This window comes from Nicotiana tabacum, chromosome 20, assembly GCF_000715075.1.
Source record: "Nicotiana tabacum cultivar K326 chromosome 20, ASM71507v2, whole genome shotgun sequence".
Lineage (NCBI taxonomy): Eukaryota > Viridiplantae > Streptophyta > Magnoliopsida > Solanales > Solanaceae > Nicotiana > Nicotiana tabacum.
Window position 1 is genome coordinate 42,702,345 of NC_134099.1, and position 18,142 is coordinate 42,720,486.

Sequence of the window (18,142 nt, forward strand, 5' to 3'; positions counted from 1 at the left end):
AAACTCGCAAAGAGTGCTATCAAGCGATGACAGGAAGAGAAATGAGAGAGGTCAGCCAGCGAAAACCCGCAAAGGGCGCTGTTGGCCGAAAAGGAATGACGCCACCCCATGAAGGTCTCGGCAAAGTTCCACCGGTTTTGGAATCACAGATCTGTTCTGGTTCAGGAAAACGCAAGTTCATGGAAGGTCGGACGTCCAGTCCAAAGAGCATGTCATGTCATTTAAAGCCAGCGTTATCTTCCTCAGATAAGTCTTTCTCGTCCCGAAAAGGGGTATTCCTTTTCTGATTTGTTTTCCCCTGCTTTGTTTCTTTTCGAATCCCTTTTGCATTTTAACCCCGAGTTCAGGACACACCGGAAAGAGTAGGTGGCATGGTTTGTTTGCACGGAATCCCGTCTCATGAAGGAAAACACCTCATCTCGTTGATATGATTACCCAAGCATGATGAATCATGACGTTTGATGGTGTTCCGGAGTAAAGAAGAAAGAGAGAAATCTTGAAATCTTCCCCAGCAAGTCCACCTTCGGACAAGTCCCCACAGAGTCTCCCCCTGTACAAAACCCCACAGAGTCTCTCTTTTTGTACAATCTCCCACAAAGTATCCCCAGTAAAAAAAAAAAAAATCCCTGTTGGAATTTCATCAGCACATCCCCAGCGAGTTCTTTTGTAAATATTCCCCAACAAGCTTACCCCAACAAACCCTGGGAAACCCGTTTTGAAACCAAAACCCAGCATACCCCATTGTACAGAATCCGCACAAAGAATCCACTTTGTAAATATTTCCCCCACATAGCTTCCTCTTGTACAAATTCCCACAGAATACCTCCAATAAAATCCCCGTTGAGAACCTTCAATCAAAACGGGACAAAAAGAAAAAAGGGCCTTACGAGGCAAATCATCACAGAATCCGGAAATACAAGCCTGAGCAGTCTAAAAGTTTTCGCTATTCAATTCGAATCAATGGCGGGACTTCGCAACAGAAGTAAAAACACAACGAAGCAATTGGGAACGATCAAGGTCACCAAACCGACCGTCATTTTCAAACTAACAATTGTTCTTTGTCTGAGAAATTGAAACAGGTGTTAATCCAAGACAACCGTGCAAGAAGCAGGTGTCGCCCAAAGAAGAAGGTACACGGGTACAAGAAACATTTTGGCAATAAGGAATTCACTCAAAAGGTAAGTTCCCGCAAAACTCCCTTATATCTTCTATTAAAACAAGAAAACTCAAAAAATAGATCGTGTAGTATTCTCGAGCTTTATCCCCAGCCAATCAGCATTAGGGTTTTAAACCCTAAACTGAATTTTCCTTTTAGTCAGCATTAGGGTTTTAAACCCTAAACTGAACTTTTTCCTTTCAGCCAGCATTAGAGTTTTAAACTCTAAACTGAGCTTTTTTCATGCAATCAGCATTAGGGTTTTAAACCCTAAACTGAATTTTCCTTTCAGCCAGCATTAGAGTTTTAAACTCTAAACTGAGCTTTTTCATGCAATCAACATTAGGGTTTTAAACCCTAAACTGAATTTTCCTTTCAGCCAGCATTAGAGTTTTAAACTCTAAACTGAGTTTTTTCATGCAATCAGCATTAGGGTTTTAAACCCTAAACTGAATTTTCCTTTCAGCCAGCATTAGAGTTTTAAACTCTAAACTGAGCTTTTTCATGCAATCAGCATTAGGGTTTTAAACCCTAAACTGAATTTTCCTTTCAGCCAGCATTAGAGTTTTAAACTCTAAACTGAGCTTTTCCATGCAGTCAGCATTAGGGTTTTAAACCCTAAACTGAACTTTTTCCTTTCAGCCAGCATTAGAGTTTTAAACTCTAAACTGAGCTTCTCCATGCAGTCAGCATTAGGGTTTTAAACCCTAAACTGAATTTTCCTTTCAGCCAGCATTAGAGTTTTAAACTCTAAACTGAGCTTTTCCATGCAGTCAGCATTAGGGTTTTAAACCCTAAACTGAACTTTTTCCTTTCAGCCAGCATTAGAGTTTTAAACTCTAAACTGAGCTTCTCCATGCAGTCAGCATTAGGGTTTTAAACCCTAAACTGAATTTTCCTTTCTGCCAGCATTAGAGTTTTATACTCTAAACTGAGCTTTTTCATGCAATCAGCATTAGGGTTTTAAACCCTAAACTGAATTTTCCTTTTAGTCAGCATTAGGGTTTTAAACCCTAAACTGAACTTTTCTTTTTGGTCAGCATTAGGGTTTTAAACCCTGAACTGAACTTTTTCTTCTAGCCAGCATTAGGGTTTTAAACCCTAAACTGAGTTCTTCCTTTGATCGGCGTTAGGGTTTTAAACCCCAAACCGAACCTCTCCCCAGCTAGCCGGTGTTAGGGCTCCAGCCCTAAACTAAGCATCCATATCCTCTTTCATCAATTTTATGAACTTCCTGGTGAATAATTAACGAAATTTTCCTAGTGAAACTGGGGCAGAAAATTTCGTTCGTTTGTTTGTTTTTTCCCGCAGGTCTAACCTCGAGCTACACGGATCGAAATGACCCACGAGATGAGTCTCAACTCAAAATCAAAAAAAAAAAAAAGAGAAGACATCCAGAGATATCAGAGTGAATGGGGAGCAGATCGACTCCAACGTTTGACTAAGGTCCTAAACCCTGCCAATCGTGTCTCACTCAGTATCCCAGAGGTTGAACGAGTCGCCGCAACTCGCAAGCATCAAGATTCAGATCGGAGTCTACAAGCAGGAGCAGCTAAGACCCAAGATCAAGTCGTAAAAGAATCATAGATAGGAATCTTGTAACTAGCAGTTGACATGCATATAAGTAGTTAGTTCACTTTCCAATTTTCGTTTGGTTGTAATAAGGCGGTCAGTGACGTAGCAGTGACAACAGCAACAGCAGTAGCAGCAAGCATTGCCATCCCATGGTAGTCCCAGCTACCAAAACTTCTCGAACTACATTGACCTGATTCCTGTTTAGCCCAGGATATGTAGGAAATCTTTGAAGCAAGATTCGGTCAGATCTTTCAAAAATGCTTCGTACGGAGTGGTCCATAGGCAAAAATCGCTCATACACGCTCACTTTATCTTTGCACGAAAACTCTTCGTGTTTCCGAACAAAGAGGGGCAGCTGTGAGCACGTGATTTTTGTTTTACGTGACAATCACTCCAAAAGAAACAAAATAATAGCAATTGGTTTTTACTATATATTTGCTGGATTTTTATGTGGCATTTTTTGCTAGTTATTTGTTGATTTTGCCCATGGTTGTTTTATTCAAAAAAAAAATAAATATAAAAAAATATATGTCTATATGTCGTGTGAACCGCAATCTGTTTATTAAAAGAAAAATAAAATATGTGCGTCCTTCATTGTATTTTGTCATTAAGTGTTTAGTATAATTAAAGGTTAATTGTGTGATAATTGTTGTCCAAAGTTTACATGGTATTATTTGGCAAATTATTTTAAGGAATTAAAAAGAAAAAAAAAAGAAGGAGTTTCAGACTTGGGCCAGTCCGGTTTTTAAAACAAAACAAGCCCAAACAAACTCAGCCCAAACCCCATGTAAACCCGGTCCAGACCAGCTGGCCTCAGGGGGCCTTCCAAACGACACCGTTTTACTGCAGTCTGATCTGGGCCATTGATCTAAAATTGATCAACGGCCAAGATCACATTCCCCGTAACCCACCAACAAACCCGACCCGTCTCACCCGGACCGACCCCAAACCTTTATCCTTGAAACGACGTCGTCCCTGGTTAGCCAAAGGATCCTGGCCCTTCATCTCATCTCATCCAACGGCCAGGATCCATTTGCTCACTAACTATATAAACTCCTAACACTACCCTGCCCCCCTATCCAAACCCCAGCCTTCGTCGTCCTCACCACAACCCCCAAACCCTAGAGCCGCCCTAGTATCCCCCACCATGAAAACCGGCGGCATGAACGCCGGTGACCTTCCCCTTAACACCATAGAACCCCCTTGACGTCCTGAACCCAAATCTACCAACCACATACCTCGAATCCTATCCCGCCTTCTCGAATCTTCATTTGAAGATTCGAGTCGGAACCTAATCTACACCGATCTGCCTTGAAATCATACCAGACACTCCCCAGGCCCCCCTCGTGACCAAACCATACTTGGTTTGGTCCGAATCTAACCAGGGAAACACGAATCCCAAATCTAAGTTTTTGAACGCTAGTTTTCCCTGTGCATGTTCCGTGCTTTGTTCAAACTGAAGAGATTAAGGCCCAATGGACCTTAATCGAGGTGTTTCTCATCCGAGAAACACTTCGTTTAAAAGTCCATTCAACCTTAAAGAAGGTCCGTCCAAACGCCAGTGGATTTTTCCTGATTTGTTTTAAGGTGAGTTAATTTTCTTTTCTTTATTTCAGTTCGTATGTTTGTGTGTTGTTAAAGGCCTGTCCGCATGGCCAAACTTTTTGTTTGTGTTTTTGAACTGCTATTGTCCACCTTGGCCGGACCTCTGTATTCAGTCAGTTTCTTTCTTCATAATGCGTGTGTATAAATGTATGTTTCAATTGAATCCGTAACTGGTCATTCATTTAATTCTTAGGGCCTTTCTGTTTGACATTGCAAAATGAACCCCTTATGTGATACTGTTAAATGTCTGATTTTTGGCTACGATTGTATGTGTTAATGCTAATATAGTCGAGTCGACATGTGTCGTCGATTAGTTTCAACTGTCCAAACAATAACAAATCGAGTTGCTTCTGTTGAACATTTGCCTGAATCAATTAAGAACCAAGTCCTGTTAATTATAATCGTTAATATGATTTCAGAAACCTAAGGCTTGGTCTGTAACTAAAATCTGAATTGATGGCATGTGCACTTGTGCACAGCATGTGCATTGTGCACAGCCTGGTCCCTGTACAAAGGGCTTTTGATTTAGAAATGGTTTGACAGCATATGTTGTCAGATATATTCTACTGCCCATGCTTGCTTTTAGTTAATAAAATAGGAAAGGAAAGCCTGCCAGGGAATATTGATGGGGTTAATACTTAATTAGCTAAGTGGAACTGAAAAGGGGCAGCACATGGGAGGGGTATTTGATTAATCCAACAGGTTGATAAAGGGCTGAGGTTTAGGCTTATAAAAGAAGGACAGAATTAGGAGACATGGGAGATAGAAAAACATCTGATAGACTGGGGGAGAGAAGAGAAGAGAGGGGAAAGAAAATACACACTCTAGACCTTAAGAGCTGATAGAAAAGAAACACACACACACTGTGAAGATAGAAAGAAAAGAGAGAGCTGACAGGAATAGAAAGAGAGCAAGAAAGAGAGAAAACAGATTAAGAAATCAGAAACTTGGTCTTGTTTGTCTAAAGTTTATTTATTGTCAATACGTTAGGCAGTGTTCTTTCTTCTAAATTTCAATCGAGATTATTGTTAGTGTTCTGCTGCATTTGGTATATTCCGGAATTGGACTGTCTGGAGTATCACACTGTGTGCTGTTTCATCGGGTTGTTTCTCCTTCAACTCTAGTTCCATCTCGCAACAGAATCCTTTCTGTTGTGCTGTTCTGATTTCTGCTGCTATCTTGCTCACTATTGCTGCTGCATTTTTGTCCTGCTGCTACTGTTAATTCTGCCTTTTTGCTGCTGCTGATTCCCATCTTCTTCTTCTTCTCCTTTGCACTTTCAGCATTTTCAGGTACACATTTCAAGTCCCATATTGATGTAATTGAAACAGTTTGAAAGCATGAAATGAAAAAGGTTGAAGAAGTTCAAGCATTTGCTGTAATATTCATAGTACATTAACAGGCCTTGTGGAAATTGATTTAGCTTATGTTTCAATAGTTCAAAAGAGTATACTGATAGCCGACTGAGTTTCACCCCTTTTGTATTTGAGCTCGACAATTGTCTGTTAGTATAAGTATGCATATTTCGACTTTACACAATACTGTTTTCTGTTTCATTTAGTTTTTTTTAGTAAGACTAGTCCATATAAGTTTGGTTAAGTTCAATACAAGAAATGCTCAGACTAAACGTTGTATTTCGCTAACTCGTATATGATTCCTTGTCAAATTAAAGCATTTTACTTCGCCAGTTATCCTTTAACCTAGTTCAAATAAGTTCAGTTAAGTTCAAATTAAGAAATGTGCGGATTAAGTATTGCATTTCATCTATCTCATATGTAATCTTTTATTCGACCAAATCATTTTCGTAAAAGTCATGACGTTTTTTTTTACTTTAAAAGTAATCAATCAAAATTGACAGGAGTTTGGTTTAAGCTGAAGTATATACTTCAATTAGCACACACACTTTCCTTTCTTCTATCTCTGGAAATAAAAATAATAGAAATGTAGTCACTGTAGGATACCCTTCTAAAAATAATAAGACGAGCCTCGCCAAATAAAAAAAAACCAATTGCGGGGCCCTCAACAACTAATGATAATTATTTAGAATTCAAGATAGGCCATTTAATAAATTTCATGGCCTTCTACAAAGATAATAACGCGTTAGATTCTGTTGGCGCGGCTTAATTAAATCACATTCTTAAATTCGGGTGCACATTGATGTGACCCAAATCCAAATCTCAACGAAGTCCAAATGTGTCGACAATCACGGGTGCATTGATTGTGACGTGGTTCGAGATGCATTTTCACGACGTTGCAATTCTGTAAAATAAATGATAATAATAAAAGCGGTTAAAACTTAATAAAAGCACATAAGTCACAACATGTATTTAAATCAGATATTTAGCCATTATAACAATTTAAGCGACCGTGCTAGAACCACGGGATTCGAGGGTGCCTAACACCTTCCCTCGGTTCAACAGAATTCCTTACTTAGAATTTCTGGTTCGCAGACTTCATTTGGAAAAGTCAAAAATTTCCTCGATTTGGGATTCAAGATAAACCGGTGACTTGGGACACCAAAAGCCAAACCTTTCCCAAGTGGCGACTCTGAACTAAATAAATAATCCCATTTCGAACATTGTCACTTAAATTGGAAAAACTCCACCCGCGCATTTTAACCCTTCGGGGCGGGCGCGCAAAAAGGAGGTGTGACACTAAGTTCATAACCTGGGCATTTGTTCTAGACTGTGTACCCGAGCGGACAACTCGGGTCGAGGAGAGGGCTACGTACCGGGGACCCGCGGGGTCGTCCGGCTTTGTAACTTATCCGACCTCTTTATTATTTCAGGTATTGACACTAACAGAATAGGGAGTCTCGACCAGCGAGCTTCTCCCCGGAGGTAAGAAGAGAAGGGTTTCGGCACAGTTTATATACAGTTCACATAATATCAAAGCGGTAAAAGCATCTTTTAGCACATTGAGCCCAAACATGTAACAAAATCAGATAAAACCAAATATAACAATTTATCTAAGCTCGAATTTCTAGCCCTGAACCAGTGGTTCTGAGTATTTTTCCCCAGCAGACTCGCTAGAGCTGTCACACCTCCTTTTTCTGCCCCCGCGAGTGGTGAAGGAGTTTTTTCCAATTGAAGGACAATCAAAACGGGATTTGTTTGTTTATTTCAGAGTCGCCACTTGGGAGATTTAGGGTGTCCCAAGTCACTAATTTTAATCCCGAATCGAGGAAACGAATGACTCTGTACTACAGTCTGCGAACCAGAAATCCGGATAAGGAATTCTATTAACCCGGGAGAAGGTATTAGGCATTCCCGAGTTCCGTGGTTCTAGCACGGTCGCTCAACTATTATATTTGGCTTATTTATCTAATTTTTTTTAACAATTAAGAACTTATATGCAAATGTAACTTTGACTCGCCTTTATCATTATTGTTATTATTATTATTTTATACAAGAATTGCAACGTCGTGAAAACGCATCTCGAATCACGTCACAACCAGTGTACACGTGATTTGTTGATGCATTTTGACTCCGCCAAGATAGGGATTTGGGTTACATAAATGCACACCCATATTTAAGAAAATAATTTGTTAAAGACGCGCCTAGAGCGACTAGCGTATTGTTGTTTTGGGAAAGGCCGTAAAATTTCACTAGACGGCCAACTCCGATGTTCTAAATAATTAATGCATACATTTGTGAGGGCGCCGCAATCTATACATTTTACTAGGCGAGGCTCATCTCATTTATTTTAAATGGACAAATCTTAAAGCGACTATATTTTTCTATTAAAATTAGTCTCTAAAATAAAGAAAGAAATCCTAATTAATTACGAGCTTTTTTTATTTTATTTAAGAAAGCATGACATACTAATTGCTAGATTAATACAAATATTGATGAAAAAGAATTTCACTTAAAAATTTCGAAATTATAAATAAAATAAAAATTCGACAACTAATATTCAAAAGAATCAAATATAGTTAGATTAAAACTCGCATTGTTATAAAAAAATCTATTGAGATTAATTATTCACAACTATTTGAAACTAGATTTAACCATAATTACTAAAGCTTATTAGAAAGTTTATTAAACTTAAACGTTCTTCTAATCTTGTTTGAACTCAAATCATGCCTTAATGCCTAATTCACGAAATTTAGTTTAAATTCATGCCTTAGCTAAATTTAGCTACTTGTTCACGATTAACCTACTGTTGATAATCTTAAAACCTTCATAACTAGTGAATTAACCCGTTTTGCCAAAACGATTCATTAAAGACTAACTTATGTTATTTTCTCTTATTCCAATTATTATTCAGTAATACATGAAATAGCCTAAATACAATCAATAAAAGGAATAAAGAAAAAACGAAATTAACACTTCAAAATTCCATTCTTCATATGTATTCATGCTTCCACATTATTAGCTTGCAATAACTAGTATTACAGTTGTGTACCTGATATTGGAAGCAAAAGAAAAGGGAGATCAACAGAAATTCAGTAGCATACAACAACAGTAACACCCAGCAGCCAGTAACAACTAGCAACGAGAAACCAGTGACAGATTTTGAAGTCAAGATAAAAATCCAGAAACACCGACAACAATCAACGGACAGAAGCCAAGGGAATCTTTTCAGATTTGAAAGACTAATTAATGTTCAACCATTAATTTCTGAATCCGTATATCAGAATATTTAAACTGTATATCAGGTGTATACTACTATCTCTTTTAATTTCTAGAATGTTTTTATTTGTATGTTTGGAAGTCTTAATATTTTCGGAATTTTTTCTCTCTTCAATATTCAGCTCCTTTTTTTTCTCTCTCTCTTCTTTCTGTCCTCTCTAAAAATCTGATCAAGTCTCTTATTTATATCCCATCCCAAACCCTTTAATCAATTAATAAAACAAATACTTTCTCCTACCAAACCCACTATCTTCCCACTCATCCCCCTTTTAATCCCACTACCTAATGTTTTGTCCCCCAATACATTAAACAAATATATCAACCCCACCCCATTACATCTTGTCCCCCATGCTTAACATAAAAAATTACATTATTCCCCCACTAATTTATGTCTTGTCCGCCATTATATTAAACAATTGTTCAAATGTTTAATTCCAAAAATACCTCTCCGACCTTACTGAAATTACCAATTTACCCCTGAACATACTGTAAATTACCAAACTACCCCCATCAGCTATATCCAATTCACCTAATCAATTCCAACCAAAATACAGCAAATACAACCAATTTCTAAACAATTTTCAACAACAAATTCAAACTAAATGATGAACAACAAAGAAACAAAAAAAATTATTTTGATTGAACAATATTTTTTAACAACAAACAAACCTACTTTCAGATTCAACAACAACAAACAAGTATATTCAGATTTCTAAATTCAATAATCATTTGAACTTAAAATTAAATCTAACAACATTACAACCAACAATTTCTATATTAAAACTAAACAAGATCATGAAACAAACTGAAGAAATAATCAAAAATGATAAACAACAAACAAGAAGATCAAACTTATACTAATTTCGGATTCAAGAACAATCAAATAAAGTATGGACATAAATGAAAAGATTCAAAAACAATAACAAACAAGTTTTATTCAAATTCGAATTAAACTCGAATTAATCTTAAACAAAACAAATAAACAAATTCAAATCACTAAACTTCAAATAATCAATTGATCTTTTAAAATTAATTCCAACAAAATTATAACAAAGATACATTGAATCAAAAAAAAATTAAAAACCAAAACATAACTTCACATTAAATCACTGAATTAAAAACGAACTTCAAACAAAATGAACACAAATTAATTCTATATTAAACAACAAACAACGGATTCAAGCGATTTAAACTAAATCTAACAATATTAAAATTAAACTAACAATTCCTTCTTACAAAAATAAATAAAATTAACATGAAATAAACTGAAAAACAATTAATTAAATTTTCATTTGAATCTGAAAATTAAATCAACAAAACACATGAACAAACTAAAAAATTAATTCAACGATAAACATGAACAAAACAAGAATCGAACATTTATCGATTTTAGATCCGAGAATATCAAAACAAAAATACGGGCAAAATGAAACTCAAACCTACTAACCGGATCGAAGCGACGATGAAGAAGATAGTTGTTTGGCATCGTCTGAAGACGACGCAACGACGATGATGAAAACAAGAATGCAGCAGCAACAACGAAGCTGGAAGAAGCAGAAGATGAAGTTGTGGTCGTTCATGGCTGGTTTGGTGGCGATGAAGAAAACGAAGATCGAAACAATGGGGTTATGGGTGATGATGGTCGTGACGATGACAGAGCTGGAGGTCGACTGGGCAGTGTCGACGATTGGTCGTTCGACTGAAGGAGATGACGACGAAGTAGCAGAAGGAGCAGCAAACGCAATAGTGGCGTAGCAACATCATTGATGGGCAGCAGCAGACGCAGCAGTGGCGGAGCAGCAACAGCAGACGCAGCAGCGGCGGAGCAGCAGCAGCATGCAACAGTGATGGATGTCGTTGGTTGTTTGGATGATTTCGACGTGAGTATGGCTGGTTGCTGCTGGGTTGTCATGAGGACGATGAAGCCACGAGAGGGGGGAGGGGCAGCCATGGCAACTGGAGTTATCGTGGTCGATGGGTTGAGTCGAGGAAGAAGAAAACGCAGCGAGGGTTGGCTGTTTGGATGTGCAGGAGCAGGAGTTCATATTGTGCATGTGTGTGTGTGTTGAAGGAGAAGAGGCGGGGGAGAAGGGAAGCCATGGTTGGAGCTCGGAGGTTTTGAGAAGATGAAGAGAAAGAGAGGGGGCGGGTAGTGTAGGTTTAGTTTTAGGGGTTTTTGGAGTGGAAAATGAAAAATGGGAAGATGGGGGTGGGTCTTTGGGGTTATGGACCGGGTTGACCCGGTTTGAAATGGGCCGGGTCGTAGGGAAGGTTGGGTATGTTTTGAGCCTGTGGCTTGAATTTGAAGAAGAGCCCAATTCCGATTCTCTTTATATTTTTTGCTCTATTTTCTTCTACTTTCTAATTAATAAAACTAAAATTCTAAATTAAGTTATAAACTAAATTAACTTATCAAAAATACTAAATAATTCCAAATAACTATTATCGCATATTTAAATAGCAATTAACGATAAAATCGCACAATTTAGACGTTAAATGCTAAAATGCAACGTACATTATTATTATTATTTTTTATGATTTTTTCATTTTTGTAAAAAAAAACTTAAATAAATACTAAACGAAAATGTGACATATTTTATTTTTTTATATTTTTTAAACAAATAAACATGCACAGACAAAAAATACAAATAATTATACAAAAATACCACAAAAATTCTAAAATTGCACACAAAGGAAAATTATTTTATTTTGGATTTTTTTTGGAGTAATTCTCATATACGGCAAAAATCACGTGCTTACAATTACCGGATAGCGAAATATTAATTAATTCAATTAATTGATTGTTGAATAATATTAAAATCCCCACCCCACCCCCCACGTGGCAGCAAGCCACCAAATCAAACAAATGACTCTTAGTCATTGTTGATTAGGTGGCAAACTAGTAGGATAACTAAAACTTTTCTAACAATCACAAGTTTACAACTTGAAATGAAACAACCTACATCAACATTCGTATAACAACTTCTCTGAATAAACAAGCAAATAAGAAGAAGTATCTAAATGCAACAATAAGCTTTCAACATCAGACGTTAACAATTTCAACAAGAATTATTAGCACCTTAGCAACGTAAAATTTTATGATACTAAAGGAGTACGGTGCAATCTTTTTCAAGAATATCATATGGATTTTTTCCTACTCCAGGTATGTTTAGGCTAAGCTTTTCCTTTATTTTGGCATGATCTCATAATTACACAAGTTTGATATTGAGGCATTAAGAGAAATTCATATTCCAAAAATTATGTATATTTTCCTAGTCTCGTAAGTTACAATATTATCCTTATCGGGACATCATATTCAATTGAGTATTTCTTCTTCCAGTCAAGATATCAGAGAATCAATATATACAGTATTATAGTATTTTCATTACTATCGAGCTATAATCGATGGGCAGGCCCCTATTGGGCAACCTTTGATCAGATAGTAAGTTATATACCGAGCCTACTGTGGTCGAGCGCCTATGAGCAAGCCTACTTGGCCGAGATACAAAGCCTAGTATGGTCGAGCGCCTATGAGTGAACCTACTACGGCAGAGCAGTTATATATATATATATACCGAGCCTTATAAGGCCGGACAACTATTTTACTTACTATATTGAGAGAATATCAGCATGTGAACATATCTTTAGATTATTTTTGACTCATAGTTGCTCTCAGTTATTATATTATGAGTTCAGTTTTAGCGTTCAGTATATTGCCTTACATACTCGGTACATTATTTCGTACTGGAGTCCCTTTTCTAGGGGCGCTATATTTCATACATGCAGGTTCATACAGACAGACGGGTAGACCTCCTCATTAGATATTTCCCGAGTTCAGCTTAATCGGTAAGCTCCATAACTTTTGGAGTTGTCGGGTCCAGAGCTTTACGTACATCTTTGTATAAATGTATATATGTTATGATTAGGTTGGGGCCCTATTCCGATCATAGTATATCTATCAGTAGAGGCTTGTAGTCATATCCTATCAGTTAATGTAGTATGATGGGCTTATAGGTCTTCTGTGTACATTTTGTTGGTTTGTCGATGTCACGATCTTAAACCGGACTCAGTCGTGATGGCGCCTATCGTGAAACAAGTCCAGCCGACACAATTCCCCAATATCAATTTAACAGTTATAATAATTCATTTTAAGTTATTAATAAGCTATAAATCCCAAAATAAAAAATAGATTAGAACAATACGGAAACAAACACAGCCCGACATCCGGGAGTCACCAGTCATGAGCATCTAAAATTTATCTAAGTGTATGAAAAGACTACATAGTCTATTACAAGCCAGATCAACAGGAAAAAAAAGATAGGAAGGAGAAGTACTGGGTTGCGAATACCTGGCAGTTACCTAGTCAACTTCAAATAGCTTGCTGGAGAACAAATCAACAATCGCTAGCGTGACCCAAGACTCCTGAATCTGAACACGGGGTGCAATGAGTAATGTGAGTATGCCAACTCAGTAAGTAATAAAAGTAAAGGCATGTCAGCGATAAGTAAACACATGAAAACACAGCATAATGCTACAACAAAACAGTATAAAAGCAGAACAATGCAATAAAGCAGTCAAAACTCATAAAAACACCTTAGTTTAGTTAAAACCTCTTTAAAACGTCTTTTAACATTTCAAACGAGTGAATAAAACAGGAGAAAAGGATAAAAACACAAATCAGCCCCTCGGGCTATCTCACAATCACTCGTATTAGCCCCTCGGGCTATATCACATCTCACACTGGGTAACCATGCTCACTGGGGGTGTACAGACTCCGGGAGGGGCTCCTTACAGCCCAAGCACAATATCAAGCCATCTCGTGGCATAATCAAATACGCACTCGGCCTTATAACAAGCCACCTTGTTGCGTAGCAAATCAGACCCTTGGCCTCATAATCATGAATCAGTATAACACTACTATGGCGTACAACCTGATCCCATAGTATCCTCACAACACAAGCCTTCGACCTTACTCAGTCAGAATTCTCTCAAAGCCATTCGAACATAGTGAAACATGATGCTCAGCCCAAAATTTCATTTAAAATATCAAAAAACGAGTAAATATGGCTGAGTCATGAAAAGAGTAAAACACAGCATGACTGAGTACAAATATAAAGTCTAAACAATGAGGAATAGTTGTAAAAATACCCTAAGGGTCCAAAACAGTTGGCACGAGGCCCAAATATGGCATTCAGCCCAAAACATGATGATAGCAGACAGTTTTCAATCAAATACGCGACTAAAAAGTCATTCAGATGGACTAATTCAGAATCCCCAATTGTGCACGACCCCAAGCTCGTCATCTAGCATGTGAGTCACCCCATAGTAGCACAACGATGTGAAATCTGGGGTTTCATACCCTCAGGACAGCATTTACAAACATTACTTACCTTTATCCGGTCCAAACTATAGCCTACGATGCCTTTGCCTCTCGCCTCAGCCTCAACTCACGTCGAATCTATCCAAAATCAGAATCATGACGTCAAAATATGCTAAGGGAACGAAACCCATGCGAAAATAATCAAATTACAACACAAATCCCGAAATTGACCAAACCCGACCCCCAGGCCCATATCTAGGAAACCGACAAAATCTACATCAATGGAATCTTTATTCTCCCCCGAGTTCATTCATATCAAAAGTACCAAAATCCGCCCACAAATGACCCCTCAAATCCTCAAGTCAAGGTCTCCAATACCAAGCCCTGATTCCCAATATTAACCCTTAATTTCCATTAATTTCAAGCCAAATCACTGAAATAATGCCGTTATGTCACACCTCCTTTTTACCTACACCCCCGGAAGGGTGTATAAGGGAGGTTTTTTCAATTTAAGTGACAAACAAAACGGAATTTATTTATTAAAAGAATTCAGAGTCGCCACTTGGGATATTTATGGTGTCCCAAGTCACCGGTTCAAAATCCCGAATCGAGGAAAATGTTAACTCTGTATTACAGTCCGTGAACTAGAAATCCGAGTAAGGAATTCTGTTAACCCGGGAGAAGGTGTTAGGCATTCCCAGATTCTGTGGTTCTAGCACAGTCGCTTAACTGTTATATTTGGCCTAATTATATTGATTTACTGCACTTTTGAACCTATGTGCATTTTAACCTTTGAAAACCGCTTTTACTTATTTAGAGAATTAATTCAAGATTATTTAAAACATATTGAAAGCCATGCCACATTAAATGCACCCGTGGTTCACGACACGTTCTATTTAACCTTGTTGGAAATTAGAACCGGGCCACATGAAATGTACCCCCAGGTTTTAGTAATAACCATGATAACTATATAATTAACGCGCCTAAAGCAAACTAGGACGTTCATTTTTTAAGATTATTTGGCCACGTTATGAAATAGGGAAGTTATGTAACTTATAAGAATGAATCCATAATTATTAAAATAAGCATACATCATGAGATGCCACAATAACTCTAGGAAATTTTACCACTACTAATGGCTTGAAGCAATCTATTGCAGCATTTGCTGAACGGGATAACAATTAGAAATACACTATTCAAATTTACAATCAGTTGAAAATTGAACTTCAATGAAAGTAAATTTAGAAGGAAAAAAAATCTGTTTCCTAAGCCAAGCCATTAAAATTTGGGTCTAAAATGCAAATCAAATAATATGGCAAAGAAATATTAAACATAGAATGTTCTTGAAATTAGCTCTTCAGACTAAAAACGACTATGCGGTAAACTCGGAATCTTCACGTTGTACATTCAAGAATTCAATTTCTAATCATTATTAGTGAATATATGGTTAATGGATGAATCTCCGTTATTACTTTAAAAAGATTTAAGTACCAAGATAATTAAGTTACAATTAAAACTAAGATGTACCACACTTCTAAACTTCCGAAAATGTTCACGAAAATACGTCCAAATGGACTTCAAAGCCTTGGCCTAACAGTGTCATATTAAAGTATGTTTACCCCAGATTAATCACTAATAATAAACTATCCATTTACAACTTTTCGCATAACCAAATGAAAATAATCAACTAAATATTCAACAATCCACCAAACGGGTTCATTCTAGGCATAGTTATCATTGTCTGTTAACTACACGAACAAAGAAATCAATTTGAGCATTATTGAACCAATCCGAGTTTCATTTGTTAGTCTCAAAAATAACAGCGGATCAACACAAACTCAAAGCCCGACCTCAATTACAGTACCTTAACAGTGAGAAATCAACAAGAATTAAGCTTCAAAACACCACATATTACGCAAAAAATCAAGCTCAAAGAATCCATGTTGACTGAATTCGGTCAGTCATTTCCACAAGCACCTTATGTACATAACTGAAGCTTCGTTTCTCTAAGTCCCCATAATTCTATACCTTAGCCAAAATTTAACCATCAAATTGGGATTCAATAATCACCCAACAATAGCCATTTGTAGTTACACTCTCAAGAACAACAAAAATCTCGACAAGAGATTAACCCAACAAGAATAAAAAGTTGCAGAAATCCGGGCAGCGGGGAGAAAGGAAGAAGTACCAGTAAGTATATTGATATACGAGAGAGAAAAGAGAGACCTGAGATGCTTGGAGTTCGATCTTGCAAGGTTAACAATCGACTGGCCGAGCAAATGAATCGGCAATTCAGAGCATCTAAAATTAAAGCTTCATTCAACTGAAATTCGGCAATTACACAGTCATAATGAAGTTCCAAACAATGAAATTTCGAACTCGGACTGGATTCGCAACCTCGAACGGACGGAACTTCAATCGGTGCAGAAAATCATCTTAGGCGTTAGGTTTGGTTTTGATGGGTGTTTGGGATCGATGGCTGATGGGTTTTATGTGTTTAGAACCTGAAAAGGAAGTAGAACGAGAGGGATCGTTTTTGTTCTAGTAGAAGAGAGCTAGGGTCGTTTGGAGAAGACGATCCGAAGGGGTGGGGGTCTCTTTCAAAAGCTGCGTAGCTTTTTAGCTTTCCCTCAGCGTTCTTCTTCTTTTTCGTTGCTTTTTATTTTATTGTCTAGGTTTTTGGTAGGGTTTTAGGTTAAGGGGTATGGGCCTAGGAATTATGGGCTTGGAAATTATGGGCTAGGTCCAAAATTAGGCCTAAAGATAGGTTGCTCGAGACCAAGCTCTATTCTTTCACTGCGAACGAGATTAAAAATACAGGCCCATTTATTAATTATTCCTACTATTCAAATAATTATTAAAATAAAACTAACCATTAAAACAAATCTATTTTTGGTATTTTCAAATATCATATTAAAATAAAAATACGATACTATTGTTGTATATATTTTTTTTAAGATTTGTTTTTAGATTAAAAATGACTACAAAACATTAATGAACCTATTCTTGTGATTTTTTTATTTTCTTGTAATAAAATAAAGTAAAAGAGTCAAAATTACTTAAAATATCTATATTATGCCTAAATTAAATATTTTACGCTAATATATGAAAAATCTTGGGGAGGGTCAAAAATCACATGTCTACAGCTGCCCCTCTTTGACTGGAAACGCGAAGCGTTTTCAGACAAAGAATGACTAGACAGGTTTTTGACCGGACCCTTATTTGGAGAGACTAAAACTAAGAGAAAAGGGGAATGTGTCCGAGCCCTGGTATATGGGCTGCCTACATATCCTTGGCTATAAAGGAATCAAGCCACGTGTAGTTCAGAAATGAGTGAGGTGATGGAGTATACTGAGGTGGAGAGCCAGTCGAGGTGCCGTTCCATCGAGGTTCTGGTCCGCAGTCCTACTATTACATAAAAAACAAAACATGAAAAAGACTAGCTAAGCCTATCAACTACGAGTTACAAGATTCCTATCTATAAGTCTTCTGAAGCTTGATCTTGAGTCTTGAATGGTTCTTCATGCAGACTTTAGATTTGAACCTTGGCGCTTGTTAGCTGCAGGTGCTAGCTCGTTCTTCTACAGCTTTTGGGTCAGGACCGGACATGTAGTTCTTATGACTTCCACCACGTCTTAAGCAATTCACATCTTTCATCAACTTCTGCATTTGAATTCACTACTTGCCTTTCTCTCTTTTTCTTTATTGTGACTAACTTCTGCTGATCACCTCGGACTGTTCACTCGCATTCTTGCCGCGAGATTCTTTGGTTGCTGACTTGAATTGCAATCTGAGATGCTTTTCCTTTTCTTCAGGTGGACGCCTGACTGTTGAACTTGAACCGTCTCCTCT

At 37.4% G+C, this 18,142-nt stretch overlaps 1 long non-coding RNA gene across 2 annotated transcripts; it reads right to left on the reverse strand.

The window, feature by feature from the left end:
- Nucleotides 1-8,587: 8,587 nt before the first annotated feature.
- LOC107799529 (uncharacterized) lies at nt 8,588-16,936 on the reverse strand. Of its 2 annotated transcripts, XR_012704095.1 has the most exons (4): nt 16,517-16,936; nt 14,361-14,428; nt 13,319-13,398; nt 8,588-8,743 (listed from the first exon to the last, which is right to left on the reverse strand). It is a non-coding gene; the product is annotated as an uncharacterized LOC107799529 (long non-coding RNA). The 2 variants fall into 2 exon arrangements; XR_001651154.2 differs by lacking the exon at nt 8,588-8,743 and having other exon boundaries at nt 13,092-13,398.
- Nucleotides 16,937-18,142: the final 1,206 nt, after the last annotated feature.